We start from the raw sequence: 19766 nt of genomic DNA on the forward strand, positions 1-19766 counted from the left end.
CCGTACCCGCCCTCTCCCCCGCTGGGAGGGCGGTGGGGCCACCGCGGGGCGGGCAGAGCCCTGTGGGGCTGCGCCCGGGAGTCACCGAGCGCCGCAGGTTGCCCGATGCGGAGCGAAAGGAGCCCGAGGGGCCGCCCAGAGCAGCCCCCGCAGCGCAGCGCAGCGGCACAGGCAGCGGCAGGAGGGGCAGCCCCCGGCCGGGGGAGCCCCCGTCGGGGCGGGTAAGTAGCACAGCCACGTCTGCGCAAGAGGAGCAACGCAGAAGCCTTTTCCCGCCCCGACTGCTCCCGCCAGCGAGCTCGGGGCCGGTGGCACTGACGGCGGCAGCCAGGAGCATCGGGCCCCGAGTCACCGGTGCCGACAGCACAGGCGCCGCTGGAGGCGTCCGCCTCTTCCCGCCCCAACGGGATGCCGAGGGCAAGAGCGGGAAGAGGCCCCCAGACGCAGCCCCGCTGCCTTGCTGCGGCTCCTCTGCTTCCACTACCTTTCCCTTTCCTTCCACAAGGCCGCCGTATCTTCACCAATCTTGACTTTTTTCATGCTGGGAAGCAGAGGCCCGGCTCATACTAGAAACCTCTGCTGCTTCTTGGAGGGAGTGAGTGTTTTCTGCCGGGGTAAGACTGATTAAAGACTGATTAAAATAACACCAAGTTCCAAGTTGCTGCTTCTTTTATTAGAATCCCATAGAACAGTTTTTCAAAGGCACATTGCCACTTTGTGACACGCAAGGATCAAAATCTTAAAGCTTGTTGCTCTTTTCCCCAAAACTCTAGGTTGTGCAGAAAAACACATTCCAACCCAACACCTTCAGTACATCAATTTGGAAACATAAACAAAGTAGCATTTCACTTAAAGCATTCACTAGCTGAGACAAGCCATGTGAAAAGCAGAGTTACACGAGAAACAATACCACCAAACAGTCACACTACAAGTTTACCTTTCCACAACAATCAGTGCTTCCAGGTCAGTTCTTTCCACCAAAAAGATGCTGGAGTGGCAAAAAGATGATGCTGGGGAAACAACAACAAGCACGTTACACTGCCAGTCCTTCTCTGAGAATTGTAATGACAAGGCCATTTCTGGCCACCAGAAAGACACAACCCCAGCACAAAACAGACAGGGAAAGACTGAAAAAATAGAGACAACATAAAGAATAACTGGTGCACGGTGATGTTAATTTCAGTTTGCAATGGTGTCTTCAGGAGTGTTATGGTTTGAGAGACCCATAACAATTTGTTGTCATTTAGACAATCATTCTATCACCCGATGACCCCTCCCCACCTGGGAAAGGGAAATTGGGAAAAACAAGAAAACCCGAGAGATGAACTATAAACAGATTTAATAGAATAAGATTAGATAATTAACATTAACAGCACTAAAGAACTGATATTGATCCCGACACCAACACAGAATATGCAAAGATTATACTCAGCCAATTCTATCAGTAGGAAGCTGTGCACTCCCAGCAGTGGACAGCAAATGTGGGACACTGCGAGCGCTACGGCTTCAGGAGGAAGGGAAGGCCTCAGGGCTCCGGCACCAGGGCACGAAGTTCTCAGGATGGCAGCCATCAAGGGAGAGAGAGCACTTCGCAGCAAACTTTCTAATTTATAATGAGTGTGACGCTGATGGTATGAAATAATCCTGTTGGGCAGCTTGGGTCAAGTGCCCGGGTCTCGCTCCTCCTCATCCCTGCACCTGGCGAGCTCGAAAACACTGAGACCTTGAGACCCACACACCATAGCTGGCTGTAAAGTCAATATTTTCACAAATTCAGACACTGGAGTCTTCTGAAAGTGCAGTTTTCCCAAGTGTTAGAAGAGAAATTAGTCCTGTGTCTCTCAAACCAGGACACCCGCCTACTTGTTTTTCGGCACATGGGAACAGCCTGCTCCTGTGCCTTTAAGACTTCTTTCTTGAAGTATGTCCATCCTTCCTGGACTCCTGTATCCATCAGGGCATCCTCCCAAGGGATTCTGTCTAGCAGTCTTCTGAATAGATTAAAATTTGCCCTCCAGAAATCTAAGGTGGCAGTTTTGTTAACCTTTCTCCTATATAATAGAGTAGATATTTTTTTTAGAGTAGGTTTTTATTTTGAACTCCTTCGATATACATAAATGAATGCTCATTTATCAACACAGATTAAAATAAGGGCTTTTTCTCCATTTCAGTGCCTCACACCCACATTCACAGGTTTTAATGGTATTTAATCCCCCCATGAACTTCCAGACATTTGGGGGCTGTGACCCACCTCTTTTGGAGCGACCCCCGCGTGACCCTCCCCATCCCCCACTCACCTGCTCCTCCACCGCAGCACTGCCCCCCACCCCACACCCCCGGTGACCTTGGGCTGCCCCAAATGACACCATCGCCCACTCTGACACACACAGAGCCCCACTCGCAGCCTCGAGTGCGGTTTCGGCCGGCTGGCGGCGCGGGGCACGCCGGGAGTTGTAGTCCCCGTGCCATTCCCTTGGGGTGCGCATCCGCACGACGCCTCACGCCATCTCCGCTGTACCGCGCTGCCCGGGGCAGAGCCGCTAGGGCTCGGGAGTGGAACGGGCGGAGCGTGGTGCTGGCGCGTGTTCGTGTGGTGTCTGTGGACGCAGAAACTCCCCCGTGCACCAGGGACCATTGTGCAACAGAAGCATTGGTGCTCACGGAACCCCCACCCTGCACCAGGGGCGATTGTGCAACACAACGGCGGGTGTGCACAGAAACGCCCCGTGTACCAGGAACACTCGTGTGAGCCTGACTCCAGCACCGCTGCGTGGGACAACGCGGATCCACCGTGCAACTCGCACGTGCACAGAGCCCCGTGCTGGGCAGGGGGCAGATCTGGAGTAGGTTCCCCCCCAAAAAAAAACATGCAGAGGAAGGGTGGGGATCTGCAGAAACACCTTTTTTTTTTTTTAAATAGGGAGAATACACCTCCCCACATGCTTCCAACCCCCCCTGCCACCACAGAGGCACTGGGGACAAGGATGCTTTGGGGGTCACCAGCCACCCAGGGGGGGCCACTCATCCTGTAGCAGCGGGTCAGGGTGTCCCCATGACCCTTTCCCGGTCCCTCAGGGGGTGACACCCATCGCAGGACCCCATCACAGCTCATGTGTGGTGTCGGCATCAGCTTGTCCGGCAGTGCAGAGCTCAGCATTGTGGCAGCTGAGGGCAAAGAGGCGGCCAACAGCCAGCAGTGCGACAGCTGCGCAGACACCGAACATGCTCCTGGTGCCTGTCTGATGGTTGCTGTCATGGAGAGCCAGTAGATCCAGACAGGCCAGTAAGTTCAGGGGGAGGAAAATCCAGTTCATCACCAGGCTCAACCAGTTCACCACCGGGCTCAATTTACATGTCCCGCAGGAACGCTGGCACACCTCCAGGAGCCGGACAGGAGCAATGCCGGGGGACAAGGCCCAGGGCGGTGGCACTCCGAGCTGCTGAAGGCACCCAGGTCTGAGCTCTGCAGAGGCCGCTGGCACCGAGCTGTGCAGGAGGCGTTGGTTCAGGCCTCCCAGGGCCTCTCTGAGGGGAGAGCAGGGGCTGACCCATGCTGGGCATGGCCACCTTGGAGCCATGGCACAACCAGTCCAAGCTGGTCCCAGCCGGTCACAGGCATGGGCATCACCATGGCGACTGCCAGCGCTTTGTGATGGGGGCACTGCATCATGCCCAGCAGCCATTGTGACACGGGTGGCCACGGTGACCGTGGGGTATAGAAGGGGCCAGAGCCCTGGGGTGCCCACTCCCAGGAGAGCACCTGCCTCAGGAGGCAGCATCTCCCCTGGGTGCCCACGGCAGCTCTACGGCACAGGACGCCGAAGATGCCCATGGACAGAGACGCGAACACGCCATCTCAGCCCAACAAGGGGCTGCTGAGCCTGCGGAAGAGGCGCCAGGTGAGGGATAGGGCAGGAGGGAGAGGCTGCTGGTGGGATGCGGCCGCACCGAGCTGCCTTGGTGCCGAGGCCGGGCTGGATGGCACTCTGGGGGCCACTGTGCCAAGGCAGCCACCTCCATCCCATGCCTTCTCCTTCTTCTGCCCGCAGGTGGGCCAGAGGCCACCAACGCCAGCACCGCAGGGCAGGCAGAGCCCAGCCTCGTCCCTCCACGGGGTCAGGCTGCCAGAGCTGCACTGCCCAGAGAGCTTGCAGGCCGCTGGGAGTCGCCACGCACAGGTAGGGAACCTGCGAGAGACGGGGCTGAATGTTTTCCCGACCCTGGGGAGCTGCCAACGGGCAGGTGGGAGGTGCAGGAGAGGACAGGCGGGCTCGGCCCCTGTAGCAAGCTGGACCCCCTGTGCCATGCCCATCAGGCTGCCTGGGCATGCCGGGGATGCTCCTGCGGGGACCAGCCCTCTCCCAGCCGGCTGTGGGAACAGGGCGGCAGCTGCCTGTGGGGCTGAGCGCTGCCCTGGGGGCTGGCGGGGGAGCCCGGCCACAGGAGCTCTTCCAGCTGTTACAAGGGGGGCAAGGGCCACTGTCTCACAGCCTCTCTCCTCAGCTTCTTTTGCAGACAGACAGCGTGGCACACATGGAGGCACTGCCCTGCAACCCGATGGTACTGCCCAGCATCGTGGAGAAACTGGAGACTCTGCCCGGGCGGGCAGCGGCACCCAGATACGCACCCGCAGCTCGGCTACCAGCAGCTGACAGCACCCGCTGCAGGCTGCCTGCTCTGCCAGCAGCACCCGCTGCACCTTCTGCCGGGGCATGGGACACGGCCAGCAGCAGTGCAGCCATCAGACACCCACAGCCAGTCCCACCTCCTCGGGGCACCTGCGGTGAGCGGGGCAGACCTGCGAGGGTCAGGAGATTCAGGCCTGCCACGCAGAGCCCTGCGGCCTATACACCAGCTGTGAAGGGGACAGCTCCGTGCCTCACCAGTGAGGTCCCAGGCAAGGTTTTCCGTGGGAGCTGGAGTCACAGCCAGCAGGCAGTGGCACCGTGGGACTGGGCACGTAACAGGGCCCTGTCAATAACAGCAAGAACAGACGAGGTCCAGGTGTCAATGGGAGCAAGGCTCCTGCAGCTCAGCTCTCGCCTGATCCCCATGCATGGGGGGGACACTGATGCTGCCCTCAGGGGCCCTGCACCAGCTGCCCGGGGACAGCATATGAGGCCAGGGTGCTGGGGACACGCAGCGGAGCACAACCCAGCAATGTGGGCGATGTGGATCAGGTGCGACCTCTACAAGAGATCACCGGGGGTGCACCACCAGGCTTCCGCAGAGCATGTGGACATCCTATCCATCAAGATGCAGGCTCCGGAGGAGCTGGGGAGGAGCTTCCTGGCCCACACCGGGCACAGTCTGGCCCAGCTCAGGAATGCCAGCCTGCAGTGTCAGCGGGACTGCCCAGAGGAAAAGGCCTTGGCCGAGGAGGAGTGTCAGAACGACAGGGACAAAGAGCTGACCCAGGGGGAAGACATCAACATCCCCAGCATCTGTGTCAACAACTCCTTGGTCCAGGAGCTCTTCCAGGATGCCCACTCTAGTCCCCAGGAGGGGCCTGGCTGGCCCAGCAGCATGGACACAGAGGGGACTGGAGACAGAGCTGGGGATCTGCAAAGTCCCAGCTATGGTCCCAGGGACATTGAACCAACAGCTTCTGGCCTGGCCGGAGCTCATGAGGAAGAGGGGCAGCACACACCACTCGCTCCTGTGGCACAAGAGGAGGCAGAGGAGCCAGCTTCTGCCTTTGGCGAGCAGGCCCCAGCAGCAGAGGCAAAGAGCCGGGCAGCTGCCCCACACAACCCCGCAGGCTACGAGGCAGCACTGCAGGACGCAGCCTGGTGCATTGTGAGGGAGGTTGTGGCCAGCGCTGTGCTTGTATTCCAACAAGAACAGGCAGCAAGAACACCGGCAGTACCTCAGGGCACCGAGGGTCCGGTGACCACAGAGGCTCATGGAGAGGACAGCACAGCTGTTGTCTCCCCGGCAGCGCAGGAGGATGAAGTGGCTGCTTCAGTGCTCCAAAACGCTCCGGCAGACGTTGGCGCACCCCACTTTGCCCCAGCAGAAGAGGCAGAGAGCCAGGCACCTGCCCCGCACAGCCCCACAGCATATGAGGAGGCTCTGCAGGACGTTGCCTGGCACACTGTGCGGGAGGCCGTGGCCGGTGCTGTGCTTGTGATCCAGCAGGAGCAGGCACAGCGCGCGGATGCAGAGGTGGCTGCGAGAACACCTGCAGCACACCAAGACACCGAGCGTCTCTTGGCTGCAGAGCCTCACGTAGAGGCCAGCACAGCCCCTCTCACCCCAGCCGCAGACGACCAGGGAGGTGCAGCAGCTTCTCCTGTGGCTCGGGAACCTCAGCACCAGGTGAGCCAGGCGCACGTGGCCAGCACCGGGCATCCTGAGTTGCCGAAGACAGGCGCAGCGCCCGGGCTGTGTGTAGCAGGGAGATGCCTGGTGCCCTCCAGGTCTCCCGCTGACATCCCCTCCCTCCCCTACCTCTGCTCTTGCTCTTCCCCTGCAGGCGCTCTCCGAGCATCCAGGCAGCGCACAGCCCTCCTGCAGCTGCAGGGACGTGCTGGAGGATGTCCCAGGTAGGTCCCTGAGCCAAGGGCAGGCCTGGCTGGGTGCTGCTCATCCCGGCGAGCGGCACCCAGGGCAGGTCGGCAGCACTGCACACACGGGGACTGGCCGTGCTGTGGCCACCCCTCCCTGGGGAACCGCCTCGGTGGCAGGGGGCTGGCAGCGGCTTGCCCGTTGCCTGCCCAGCCCCTCACCTACAGCTCTCTGTTCCCCGCAGGCATCGTGGCCCTGCCACACACCCCGGCTCGACAGCGACGGCCCTCCTTCTTCAGGAGGGCTCTCAGGGCTCTGCGCAGGGCTTTCCGCTGTACCTGCATAGCGGGACAGAAAGAACAGTAGTGTCCTGCTGCCAGTGCCAGGCGGGTCCCCAGAGATGGCATCTGGCCCTGAGCCTGCACAGCATCCAGGCAACCGAAGGATGGGTGCATGGACAGTGCCCCAGACATTCATCTGCCCTGAGGACATCGTGCTGCCAGCCTCCGCTCGGCTATGGAGGCTTTCTGAGGCCAATAAAAGATGACAATTTTCCCCCAATGCTTGTCTGTGCCTGGCCCATCTCAGGAGAAAGATGGCTATTGACCAACACCCCCAGGTCCCTTTCTGCCAGGCAGCTTTCCAGCCACACTTCCCCAAGCCCGTAGCACTGCACGGGGTTGTCACCCAAGTGCAAGACCTGACACTTGGCCTTGTTGAAACTCATACCATTGTCTGCAGCCCAGCCAGCCAGCCTGTCCAGATCCCTCTGTAGAGCCTTCCTACCCACCACTAGATCAACATTCTCACCCAACTTGGTGTCCTCTACAAACTTAGCGAGGCTGCACTCGATCCCCTCCTCCACATCGTTGATAAAGACATTAAACAGAACCGGCCCCAGCACCGAGCCCTGGGGAGCTAGGAGAGCACCCACCCGCCTTGTGCCCACGCAGCCTTACTTTGCCAATAACGAAGATGTTGGAGAGCCTGGTAGCAAAGCTATTGCCATTGGCATCCTTCACGTGAACCACGTCGAATGACCTGGGGTGTCTCTCCTGGTTGGTGATCACTCCAATACGGCCCAAGTTGGCACGGAATACAGGTGTGAGAAGAGCTGGCACCAGGAGCCGTGGTGAAGGCCTTCCGCTTGGCTCCTTGAGGAGCACCACTGGAGAAGGGCAGCGACAGGGCCACACTGGCCCACGGAGCGGCCACCAGAGCACCTGGGGACACCTGCATGTCCCACAGGAACACTGGCACACTTCGAGGAGCCAAAGAGCTCTCTCTGGTCCCAAGACTCAAGCAACCCCTCCACCAGCTCATTGCTTTTACCTGGTGCCTGCTTGCTTTTGGAATCCCTCCAAGTCCCTATGCCAAACGCCTCCTACACGGGAGGAAACCCTGCTCCAGGTGGTTTCTTGGGAAACCACCCCTTTCCCAAGACTGCCCAAGACTATTTTAGAGAAAAGCTGTTTGGCATTTGTACTTAACTCCTGTACTGCTCTCCACAGTGGGGAACTGCCACATGGGATGCAAGACCCACCTGTGTCAAACTTGATGAAATCTGTGATCTTGCCTGTCTCCAGGTCAGTCTGGACCGTATCATTCACCTTGAAGAGGGGGTCTGGATAGCGGATGGTGCGGGCATTGTGGGTGACCGGATGAGGGATTCCTTTGGTGCCCACGAAGATCTTCCTCACTTTGCACAGGTTGTACTGCAAACAAAACCCAACGCTGCTTAGCTGAGGCAGTGCAGCACCATGGACCAGGGGACTCTTGTCCCCTGTGGGAAACCTCGGCTGGTCCAAGGGATCAGAATGCGAGTTTAACATTGACCTTGAGCAGATATCCGTGTACCCTTGAAGAGACTGGGGAGTCCTGAGAAGAACTAAGTAAAAAGATAAGGGTTGGCAAACATCCTGGCTCTGACCAGAGCATGAACAGCGTGTGATGGGAGAGCGTATTGGGCAAAAGTAGAATGCTGAATATATGCTATTCTAGAATGCTAGAATGTTGAAATGGCAAGGTGTAATCCTCCCTGAAGTGATTTTGTGAAAAATGGTATTTTGGGGAAAAGAACAGGGAGTAGAAGTAACGTCGCTTACAGCATTTAGTATAACGCAATGGACAAAGCTAGGGCAGACTTTATTTGAGGAAGCTACGTGCGGCTCAAAAACGGCTGTTGAGTTGTTAACTACGTGGCGACTTTTATTAGAGACATTAAAGAACTTTAGGGAGCAGAGAGATTTAGCAGGAGGTTGTGAACAGCCATCCGCAGCCCCTGCGCCGTTTGTCTCTAAACCTCGTGTTGATGATTTAAAGGGGCAGGAGATTGCTGCTCAGGAAAATAAAGGACTGATCCCGATGAACACAAAAGATAAACAATATAAATAGGTATTACCTCGCGACCAAGCTGCAAGTGAAGGTGCTAACTGATCGGGATTTGTATTGCCTAGAGACCAAATCAAAAGCAGTGAAGAGGTCCAAAAGACCCCTCCGGAGGAGGTGCCCATCCCTTGTGAACCTCCTAATCCACTGTTCCCTTATCCACCTTTGCCCCCTGAATCGGACAATGAGGAGGAAAGCAATTTGATTGACTGGAGCAATTCTCCTCCAGTTTCTGTCCCTTCTGCCCCACCTCCCCCTTGGCCTTCTCCAATTGATGTAAAATCGCAAATAGAACAAGGGGGTCCTCTCTGTTGTTCAAAGTATCCCCAAACTTGGGACTTACCACCAGTTCAAGTGACGGTTAAACCCCAAAACCCTGTCCGATTTTGGAGGAGGTGAAGCAAAAAGCGATGGAATTGGGTGAATGGGACTTGTCAGAGAAAATACCTGTTTCACTTTCTCATGCCGAGTCTCCTAGTACTGAAATTGCCGAGCCTGCTGCTTTTCCTGTAGTAAAGAGGTACACAAGGTGCCCCTGGACGCTTGGGGACCAACTGGCAAAGGTTTAAGTGCCTTACTGATAGGAAGATCTAGTACCACCTTACAAGGCCTCATGGTACATGTCGGAGTGATTGATGCTGATTACACAGGACAAATATGTACCATGGTATCAACAGCTACACCACCTGTGACTATTGAGAAGGGAACTCGACTTGCTCAGTTAATCCCATTTCAAAGTTGTGTTCCACGAACGAACGTTACATGTGGTAATGGTGGTTTTGGCTCTACAGGAAAGCCACAAGTCTATTGGGTGCAAAGAGTATCTAATCAACGCCCACAAATGCATTGTGTTCTTGAACTTAACGATGCCACCCCCAAGAAGATCCGACTGACTGGATTATTAGACACTGGAGCAGATGTGACGATCATCTCTTTACGGGAGTGGCCTGTTGCTTGGCCATTAACCTCCAATGCCTTGGGAGGGGCAGGACTCAGAGGAGTTGTCAACAGTTATATGTCCACTAACCCTATTGTGATTGTAAACTCAGAAGGGCAAAGGGCTACAGTGCGGCCATATGTGACCTCAACTCCTTTAAACCTATGGGGAAGGGGCTGCTTAGGCCAATGGGGAGTTCGCATAACTACGGATTTTTAGTCGGGACCACTGTATTGCAGGGTGTTTCTCAACACACTTTAGCCCTAAAATGGCTAACAGAAAAACCGGTGTGGGCTGATCAGTTGCCCCTTGGCCAAGAGAAATTAACGGCCAAGGCAATTAAGGTAGCTTGTTTTTTACAACTCTGGGGCGTGACACATGTCACAGGCATCCCCCACTCACCCACGGGTCAGAGTATTGTTGAGTGTGCACACGGGACTCTAAAACGCCTTTGCAAAAAACAAAAAGGGGGAATGATAGGGGAAACCCCTGAAGCACGATTAACTAAAGCTGTATATGTATTAAACTTTTTGCAGTTTGCTGATGATACTCCTGCTGTGGTGCCACCCCTTCTTCGGCACTTTGGTTCCCTTGTGACCCAGGAACGGGTGGGTCCTGGAGCAAAAGTGCTGCTGTGAGACCTAATAATCGCGGCATCCTTTTTAGCCCCCGGAGTGGCATCAGCTAAAGCGCTCACTACGCTTAACAAGCTTGGGTGTTGGCTGGCCAAGCAATCTAATGCTACATCTTCAGCTTTAAGTAGTTTACTACTAGATGTAGACTCAGTCAGACATGCCACACTGCAGAATCGAGCTGCAATAGATTTTTTGTTGCTGGCTCAAGGTCATGGTTGTCAAGATTTTGATGGGATGTGCTGCATGAACTTATCGGACCATTCTCAATCCATTCATGCACGCATACAAGAGTTAATGGAACGAACGAAAAAGTTAAAGGAAGAGGATGGGTTCTTCTCTTTTGATCACCTTTTGCAAAACTGGGGACTCTCGGGATGGCTGGTTTCAAAGGTCAAAGCAGGATTAATAATATTGTTGATAATTGTAGTTGTGCTAATGATGGTGCCATGTCTCATCTCCCTACTGCAAAGGGCCCTGCAGCGGGTGATGGGGGCAGCATTTGTAGCACAAATACAAAAAGGGGGAATTGTGGGAAACCTCGGCTGGTCCAAGGGATCAGAATGCAAGTTTAACATTAACCTTGAGCAGATATCCGTGTACCCTTGAAGAGACTGGGGAGTCCTGAGAAGAGCTAAGTAAAAGGATAAGGGTTGGCAAACATCCTGGGTTTGACCAGAGCACGAACAGCGTGTGATGTGAAAGCGTATTGGGCAAAAGTAGAATGCTGAATATATGCATAGATAAGCACCTGGGTAAAAGAATATAAAAAAGCACTGCTTGTTAAATGAAGAAATTGGATTGCTGCAACTTGATGTTCAGTGTCGTGTCCGTCCCAACAACGACAGTCCCCCAGAGAGCTGCCAGCCACAGCAGGTCTCAGACCCCAAACTAAACACCCAAACACTCCAGGGCTTGCAACAGAAGCCCAGCTAGTGACTTGTCCAGCTCACTGCCCCAGCAATGCCTCTTGTAGGGCTGCCCTGTGGCTAAGCTACAGCCCCACTGGAGAACACCTGCGCTTTGGCAACAGCTGCTGGCCCTGGACTTCGGCCTCCCCACAAACGCTGGCAGCATTTTCCCAGGAAAGCCTGCGCCAGGGCAGTTTCCTCATTTTGCCTTGAAGCCCGCATCACAAAGCGGAGGCAGAGGCTGCTTTTCTTCAGGACCCAAGAGAGATCTGTATCCCTCCTCCAGGTCACCCTGGTTTCCCCTCCTGCCTTTCACCACCTGCCTCCTTCAAAGCGCTAAAGAACCAATATTGATCCCGATACCCATACAGAATACGCAGCTCTCAGGATGGCAGCCATCAAGGGAGAGAGAGAACTTCCCAGTGAACTTTCTAATTTATAGCGAGTGTGATGCTGATGGTATGAAATAATCCTGTTGGCCAGCTTGGGTCAAGTGCCCGGGTCTCGCTCCTCCTCATCCCTGCACCTGGCTAGCTCGAAAACAGTGAGACCTTGAAATCCACACACCATAGCTGGCTAGAAAGTAAATATTTTCACAAGCTCAGACACTAGAGTCTTCTAAAAGTGCAACCTTCCCCAAGTATTAGAAGAGAAATTAGCCCCGAGTCGCTCAAACCAGGACAATATCGCAGCACCACCGTGGCAATACCCAGAGTGGGGACCAACAGCCCCGCTGCTGGACGTTTGTGGAGTGGGGCACGCAGACAGAGGCATGCGTTTTGCCACACACAACCCTGAATCTCCTGAAAAGTTATGTTTACCAAAAAGAGCCACTTGGAAAGTACTGCCAAACAACATTTGGCAATAAAACTTTGACAGGTTTGACACACACACGATTTGGGGGGAACTCGCTATTTGCTATTTACCGGTTCAAGCACTTACCTTTCTGGTACTCCTATGACTAACTTCATTGCTCTGCTCAAATTAGCCAGCTGAGGAAGTATGGGCTAGATGAGGCGACAGTGAGGTGGACTGAGAGTTGGCTGTGGGACAGAACTCAGAGGGTTGTGGTCAGCGGCACAGAGTCTAGTTGGAGGCCTGTAACCAGCGGTGTCCCCCAGGGGTCAATACTCGGTCCAATTTTGTTTAATAGATTCATTAATGACCTGGATGAGGGGGCACAGTGTATCCTCAGCAAGTTTGCTGATGATACCAAACTGGGTGGGATGGCTGACACCCCAGAGGGCCGTGCTGCCATCCAGCGTGACCTGGACAGGCTGGAGAGCTGGGCAGAGAAGAACCTAATGAGGTTCAACAAAAGCAAGTGCAAGGTCCTGCACCTGGGGAGGAAGAATGCTAGGCTCCTGACATTGGTATATACAAATTCTCAAGAGACATCCCCTCCTTTGCTAAATGGCCCATAACATAACCCAATGCACAATGGTCAACAGTGGCCTCCCACCATCCTGAGATGGTCTGACCTCTGTGATTTTTGAGATGCCATTACATAGGTGACAAATAACTAAAAGATTACAAACGACCTGATAACAGAGCAAAACACTGCCACACAAAATAACAAGGCAACGTTTTTGAGTCCACACTGAGAAATGATTTTTTACGTTATCTAAGTGCAGATATCCCACTTGTGAGCACACAAGGTTGAACAACAATTAGTGTGATAGATGTGTTGTCCTCACCCCAGGTGCAAGTCACTTGGGCGTGTTTACAGTCCTCCTCGCCAATCTTCTGTTACTTTCCCACATTGCACCCTCTCGCTCAAGAGACCGCTTCTCCTGGAGCTGACAAAGTTGGAAATGTTGCTTCAAAGTCGAAGCAGCGTTTCTGACGTCGAGGAAGGAAACAGTCCCCCATCAGTTGGGTTTGTGATATTCATTGGCAGATAACAGCCATTACCTACTCAGGAGAGAGAGCAATGAGAGACATTATCACCAAAATCATGTAGCACAGTGTAGTTCTATAGTACAGCTGCTGGGGTTGGTATGCCACGGAAACAAGGTACCAAAAGATCTGCAGCTGCTCATCTTCCCTTGATACAAAAAACAGATGAGTTAGTGACAGTCAAGGCCGACCAAATCTCAGTATTTGCGTGTTGGTGTGTCAGAGCTGTACCCAGGGCACAAGGGTACAGCACAAGACTACAAAGCCCGAGGAGCCAACCTGTGACAGGGGAGAAAAGCAGCAGTGTCATCTCCTTCCAGTGATACATCGCGTTGCTCCAGCTCCTTCAGCAATATTACTCTGGGTTTGATACCCTGATGTGGGGTAATTGCCCACACAGACTGGAGAGCTGTGGCATGCACTTTTTCAGATGGAACTTCAATGGGATGTTGTGTTTGCAACACTGTTCCAGTGCCGTCTCCTCTGGGTAAGATGCAGGTATTTGTCGAAGATACCTGAAATACACGAACTCGAGAATCTGATATGAACAAGTGATGTCAAATAAGAGGAGAAGTTGGGGTATAATGTAGAGTGGAGCCTTGTAATGCCTTGGACCAAAATCCTACAGGTGGTAAATGGGAGCACCTTCCTCACTCGGTTGCTGCGCTAGCGATAAGCAATGTCCCCCATTATAGAGCTCTCACTGCCAACACCTTCCCACCAGGAGAAGGATGGTGGCAGATTCTCCCAACAGCTCTTCCTTGCACCACCTTCATACCTTTGTCAATAACATTTTGTCAGGACAACCCGAGAGATCCAAACCCTCAGGGCACGAGGATGCTCAGGGGCAAGTCGCCAGTGCACACGTGCTCGAGCAGTGGTGGTCGCGCTGCTGTGCTGCACCCTGAGCATCCAGCCTGGCTGACACGCAGGTGCAGCCTCCAGGTGTCCAGCTTAGTGCTCCAAGGAGCTTCATGGCCAGAACTGCCCAATTAACACCCCATTAATGATGTGCTCTGGCACTTCTACACCAAACTGAAACCACATAGCTCATGAAGTATCTGAGATGAAAACTAACGTCTCAAATTTCATACTGGAGAGGAAGGACTTCCAAAATTTTCCAAAAGGGGACCAGCGGAAATTCTCCTTCTCGTTGCCACGTGAGGAGAGGCTGCGAGAGCTGGCACTCCTCAGCTGGGAGAAGAGAAGACTGGGGCTGGGGGTGGGTGGGGTGTCTTATCAATGTGTATAAACACCTGCTGAGAAGGAAACAAGAAGAGGGAGCCAGGCTCTGTTTAAGAGTGTGCACTGAGAGGACCAGAGGAAAGGGGCACCAATTAGAAGACAGGATATTCCAGCTGCACATGAGAAACCAGTATTTTAATCTTGGGGTGATATATTTTACTGGATCTAGATGATGCTCCTTGAGCAGAGGGGTTGGACCAGTCTCCACAAGTCTCACACAGTCTCCACAACCTCAGCCACTCTGTGTGATTCTCTGCTTTGGTGAGACTCCTAAAGCCTTTGAACTAAGCCCTGATGCCCCCTGGAAAGGATTCTGGGACAAGGGATGATCCCAAACTCCTCCAATACCATTCATCACAAAACATCTGCCTAGTCCAGAACATCGTACGGCAGACACAGTCAGGAGAGAGAAAATATCCTTTTATTGTGGGTATCAAGTGTGGGAGCCCGGGAGTCACAGGGGTTCAGGCAGTAACAGGAAATCTGCACCTACAACGACAAAGTCAGAAGCACCGATAAATCCACGAAAGAAGAAGAGGCATGACGCTGTTCCCCTTTCCTTGGGGAACACAGCTGGCCAGGAATGGTTTATAGCCCAGAAGAGAGAGCGACTGCTGGCAGTGACTGTGGGAGGGCTCTGGCGCCTTATCCCCATGGGTAACACACTGAGCGCCCCGCGAGTGTATAGAGATGCGCCGTGGCCCTGTGCAACACAGCAGTGCTCCATGGGCAGCCCCTGGGGAGTTACTTCCAAGCCCTGCGCAGCACTATCCCTCACCGTCCCTCGCCCGCGAGTTCGGCTGACCAAGAGCAGTGTCCGAGTGGTGAAAGATGGGCAGCAGAGCCTGGTACGCACCTGGGCTTCTTCACCTTCTAGACCTGACTGATTTTTTTCCAGTCCCCATCTTTTCCTATCTTCCTTCTTTTTTTGTCTCGTTGGCATTCCCTCGCCTCTGCCCAGGCCTCCTTTCTCTTTCTTTTTCTTTGGTTTTCAGTTTCCTGGCAGGAGCCTGCAAACCTTTCCATCCCAGTGTGATTAGACAGGTAAAGCCAGGATCAACCGGAACCAGTTCTTGGTTTAACCAAAGCTGACTCGTTTTACCTTTTTTCCTCTGAAAGGCTCTTTAGTTCTTCTGCACGTACCGGGGAGTCTACCGTGGTCTCTGGGGTGATAGGAGGCAAAGCAACGGGTGCCTAAAACAGGAATGTCAGCGTTAGCAGGTGGCTTGGGACGGCCTGGAGTAGCAGGTGACTGTTTGGCAAATGGCTCCCTTGGCCCTGCAGAGAAGATCCCTTCGGCTGGTTTGCATCAGCCCTTTCTTCCAAGGGCCTCACTTTGGAACACAGTGTTCACGCGGGTGTGTGACACTCAGTTCGTTTGTGGGGGCCACTCAGCGGGGAGCCCGCGGTCCCTCTCACGCCAAGAAAAGGCTTGCCCACGTCATTCTGCCGGGGTTTCTTCTGCCCTCCCAAGACAGAGCTCTGCGGATACCCCTTTGGTGCAATCCCACCTCCTGTGGTGGGAGGCCTTGCTTTGGAAATGTGTCTTTCTGTAGGTGTTTCCTTTGATGCCTAACCCTTTTGAGAAACAACCTTTCCTCTTTTAATTACAGTGTATCATTCGGGGGATAAATAAACCCACACAAAGCGACGTGAGATGGAATGCCAGGAAGAGGCACAGCAGCTACTTGGACTCCTCAGGAACTACCTTCCACACGAGACAGGTTGTCTCAGCGGTTGCGGAGCTGCCATACCTCTGCTGTTTCTGATCCCACCGCTGTGTCTGCCCCTGCTGCTTTCTGGAGGACAAGCAGAGAGGGCGGTGTGTCAAGGAAGGCTTTTGCCTGGTGCTCCACATCTGCTTTGCCTCCACGGCCATGTTGCTCTTCCAAAGGCAGCTCTGGAGAGCAAAAGCAGGTGCAGCAAAGTGACTTGTTGGAAGTGAGCAACAGCTAAAGCAAAACCCACCCGAAGCCCTACACCAGCTGCCTGCTCAGGCTGTGACAACCCTCAGGGCCTCCTCATACCTGTGGGTCTGCCCACGGGTGCTGGCACCTCCTCAGCTGAGGGACTGGAAAGGCCAGCCATCTTCGTCCCAAAGATTTCATGGCAGTTTTCAGTCAGAAACTCCACCAGCGTCTTCACCTGCACACATGACAGCCTTGGTTTCAGCGCAGGTGCCTGAAAACACGTCGAGCAGCCTTTCCTACTCCTGACCCCTGCCTCTGCGCAGAAGGCTGTCGCTGCGGGCTGCTCTTCCAGGTAGCCACCCCACCAGCGCTTGTTGGAGAAAGGGGGCAGCCAGGGACCTCTGCACAGCCAAGCTCTGATGGGCCAGGAAGGCTGCAGCTGGCTGGTCAATACAGCGTACCTTCTCAGACACCTCCAGCATGGCCTCCAGTGGGAGCAGGTCCTCGTTGGGCGGGCTCAGCAGGTTTGGCCCAACGCAGATGGCCAGATTGCTGCAGCTCATCCTGCTGGTGGATGCGTTGTGGCCAATATGCTGGAGAAGGGACAGCAGCCGCTCGAGAAGGAGGAGATTTGCTGCAGGCAACTTGCCGGCCACCCTGAGGGAACAGGAACACAATGTTTAAAAAGTCAATGTTGCCCACAGCTGTCCCCAAAACTTGCACAAGGCAGGTGGGAGCCAGCGGCTGTGCTCTGCAGCTTTCCAGGTGCTCTCAGCCAGCGGTCAGTGCTCCTGCGCTTCAGGAAGGAAGCACGGCGTTGCTCTCCAGCTCCTGATTTCCCCCAAGCCCACGCAAGGGAAGGCTCCCTGTCCGTGTGCTTTTCCCCAAAACCCAACTCCACCCCCCAGCAACACTGGGCTGCCAGGAAACACGGCTTTTTAAGGAGCCTGTCCCTTTGCAGGCAAGTCCCAGGCCTCTACCAGTTGCTGCTCAAAAGGCAAGCTGCTGGCCACACTTACGCTTTCAGCTCTTCCACCTTCTTGCTTGGCTTCTCCATGGCTTGCATCCAGTCCCCATAGAGGTCAACGACGAGGAGCTTGGCGGGGATGCTTCGGAGGAAGTCCTGCAGTGCCAAGAGCTCCAGGTGAGTCTTTGAACACTCCAGGCCAGCCAGGAGCTCTTCCAGCTGCAGGTCAGAAGCGCTCACCTTCAAGATGACGGCCAGCAAAAGCACAGGCTGGCTGCCCAGGTCGACATCTGCGCCACTGTCGAGGGCCTCCTTCAGCTCCCGAACTGCTGTCCCACTGGCAGCTCTCCGGAATATTCCCTCCGTCGACGGTCCTTGTTGGTGCAGGATATTCAGGAGCTCCTGCAGGAGACGCAGCAGAACAGTTGCTTGGCTGAAAAGCTGCCTTCTGACAGCAGTGTCCGTGGCCAGAGCTCTGCCCCAGACCCGGCTGCCTCCCCTGCAAAGGGGCTGGGGCCAGAAGCATGAGCCAGGGGTGAAGAGCCCAATGCCCCGTCCTCGGTGCTCCTCGGGACACAGGGCTGGGGCCCCCTGTCCAGACTGGCTTACCTGGATGGGCTGGGGCAGCGTGCCATCATCCCCGCAGAGGGCTGCAAGGGGCTGTCCAAAGAGTGCCCTGCGGCAGTCTGCCTGCCCGGGAGCCTGGGCAGCGAGCGGGGTCCGCCGCAAAGCAAAGGGCCAGGGCAGCCCTCTCCTCCTCCTCCTCCCGGTCCCTCCTGCCACAAAGGAAAACACAGCAAGAGCCCCTCAGTGGAGACCACTGGAGCAGCACTCTTGGAGCCTGCCCTGCCCTGCCCTGCCTGCAGCGCAGTGATGAGTGGTGCAGCAGGACGGGCAGGGAGCCAACAGCTGGAACCGCCTCTGCTGCTCAGCGGCTCCAGCTCGGAGGCTCCTGACAGCCAGCGTGCCACCGGGACAGCCTGGCCCAGCCCTCGCCCTGCCCTCCACCCAGCTCTGCGCAGCAGCAGAGGCTCTGTCTCCTTGGAGAACCACATTCAGCAGCCGCTGCCCAGCGAGTGTCCTTCCTCATCCAGGTGACATCCTTCCTTGGGGGGCCAAACCTGCATGGCGACACTCAGGGGACAAGTGAGCAGAGCTCCCGCTGACTCCAGCCGAGGGGCAGAGAGCCATCTGCCTGGCTCTCGGGATGGAGCAGAGGCAGGCATCACCTCGAGCACGCTGCCCTGCACGCAAGGGACAAATGTCAGGTGGGAGCGAAGGGACCTCAAGGGCTCAGCTCTCTCCTGCTCTACAGCGATGGGGACCGACTTGCTCAAGGCGAAGGGCAGCTGCAGCAGCATCCCATCTTCTGCAGAAGTGCTGGTTGCAGGAGCAAAGGTGCCTTTCCCCACCTTTTTTTCAAAAACTCACCTTCCGAGTGGCAACATCCTCCTTCTTTGCCAGAAGGGACTGGCAGAGGCCCTTGCTTGAGATCATCCTGCAAGAACCAGGCTGTGCTTAGAGAGCAGCCCTGCAGCAGAAAGGGCCACCAGCGAGCTGCCACCTGGCACCAGCAGCCTGAGCGTGGCAGAGCTGGGACCGTCAGCCCTGACAGACTCTCTGCCCTGTGCAGCAGGTTTCCTCCCAGCGTCGCCAGCAAGGACATGCCAGCGTTCCTGGTGGCTCGCCAACCCTCTCAGCTCCCCAGGTGGTACCTTGGGACCCTCCCGCAGAAGCTCACCCCACTCGCCAGAGATGCCTGCCACTCCAGCACAGCGAGAGGCGGGTGAAAGGCAGCCACTCTCACCTTTGCCTGGCCCTCGATCAGGGTCTCCAGGCTCCTGGTGCTTAATGTCCTCCACTGGGCAAGAGAGAAGGAGTGGAAGAAGGTGAGAAGCGATGCCTCTGCTGCTCGGCTGGAGGAGCAGCGCTCAGGGGACAGAGCTGAGATGAGAGAGACACTCACAGCATGGCAGTTGCACAGCTGCTTCTCTAGGAGTTTGAGGGAGGGCAGTCGCGTCACCCGGGCTCTCTTCACTCCACCTGGTGGCCTATGCAGCAGAAGAGAGAGAAAGACTGAGCCCCAAGCCACCTCTTCTCTCTCCAGTGAAAGGGATCCTGACCCTCCCTGGGTACCACCCCAGCGCCAAGCAGAGAACAGAGCTGCCTGCAGAGCTCCTGCCTGCCAAGCACTCCACCCTACTTCTCCCTCTTCTCCTCCTTGCTGTAAACAGAGGAAGAAGAGGCTTTCCATTCCCGCTCATCCCTCGTCTGCCCAAGAGCTGCCCATAGCCATGCAGAGCTGTGTTCCCCTGTACGGATGCACCTGGAGCATCCCCTCAGCTTACCCCAGCAGCGTGTCCACCC

The 19766-nt window shown here is 55.5% G+C and overlaps 3 long non-coding RNA genes across 3 annotated transcripts; all 3 read right to left on the minus strand.

Moving 5' to 3' along the window:
• Positions 1-15267: 15267 nt before the first annotated feature.
• LOC309685393 lies at positions 15268-16291 on the minus strand. The gene is made up of 3 exons (XR_014270446.1): positions 16277-16291; positions 15625-15716; positions 15268-15540 (listed from the first exon to the last, which is right to left on the minus strand). It is a non-coding gene; the product is annotated as an uncharacterized lncRNA (long non-coding RNA).
• A 47-nt stretch (positions 16292-16338) lies between these two features.
• On the minus strand, positions 16339-16945 carry LOC309685388. The gene is made up of 3 exons (XR_014270443.1): positions 16894-16945; positions 16550-16667; positions 16339-16422 (listed from the first exon to the last, which is right to left on the minus strand). It is a non-coding gene; the product is annotated as an uncharacterized lncRNA (long non-coding RNA).
• A 506-nt stretch (positions 16946-17451) lies between these two features.
• LOC309685389 lies at positions 17452-18475 on the minus strand. The gene is made up of 3 exons (XR_014270444.1): positions 18009-18475; positions 17640-17801; positions 17452-17555 (listed from the first exon to the last, which is right to left on the minus strand). It is a non-coding gene; the product is annotated as an uncharacterized lncRNA (long non-coding RNA).
• Positions 18476-19766: the final 1291 nt, after the last annotated feature.

Source organism: Vanellus vanellus (genome assembly GCF_965231255.1).
Source record: "Vanellus vanellus genome assembly, contig: HAP1_SCAFFOLD_29, whole genome shotgun sequence".
NCBI lineage: Eukaryota > Metazoa > Chordata > Aves > Charadriiformes > Charadriidae > Vanellus > Vanellus vanellus.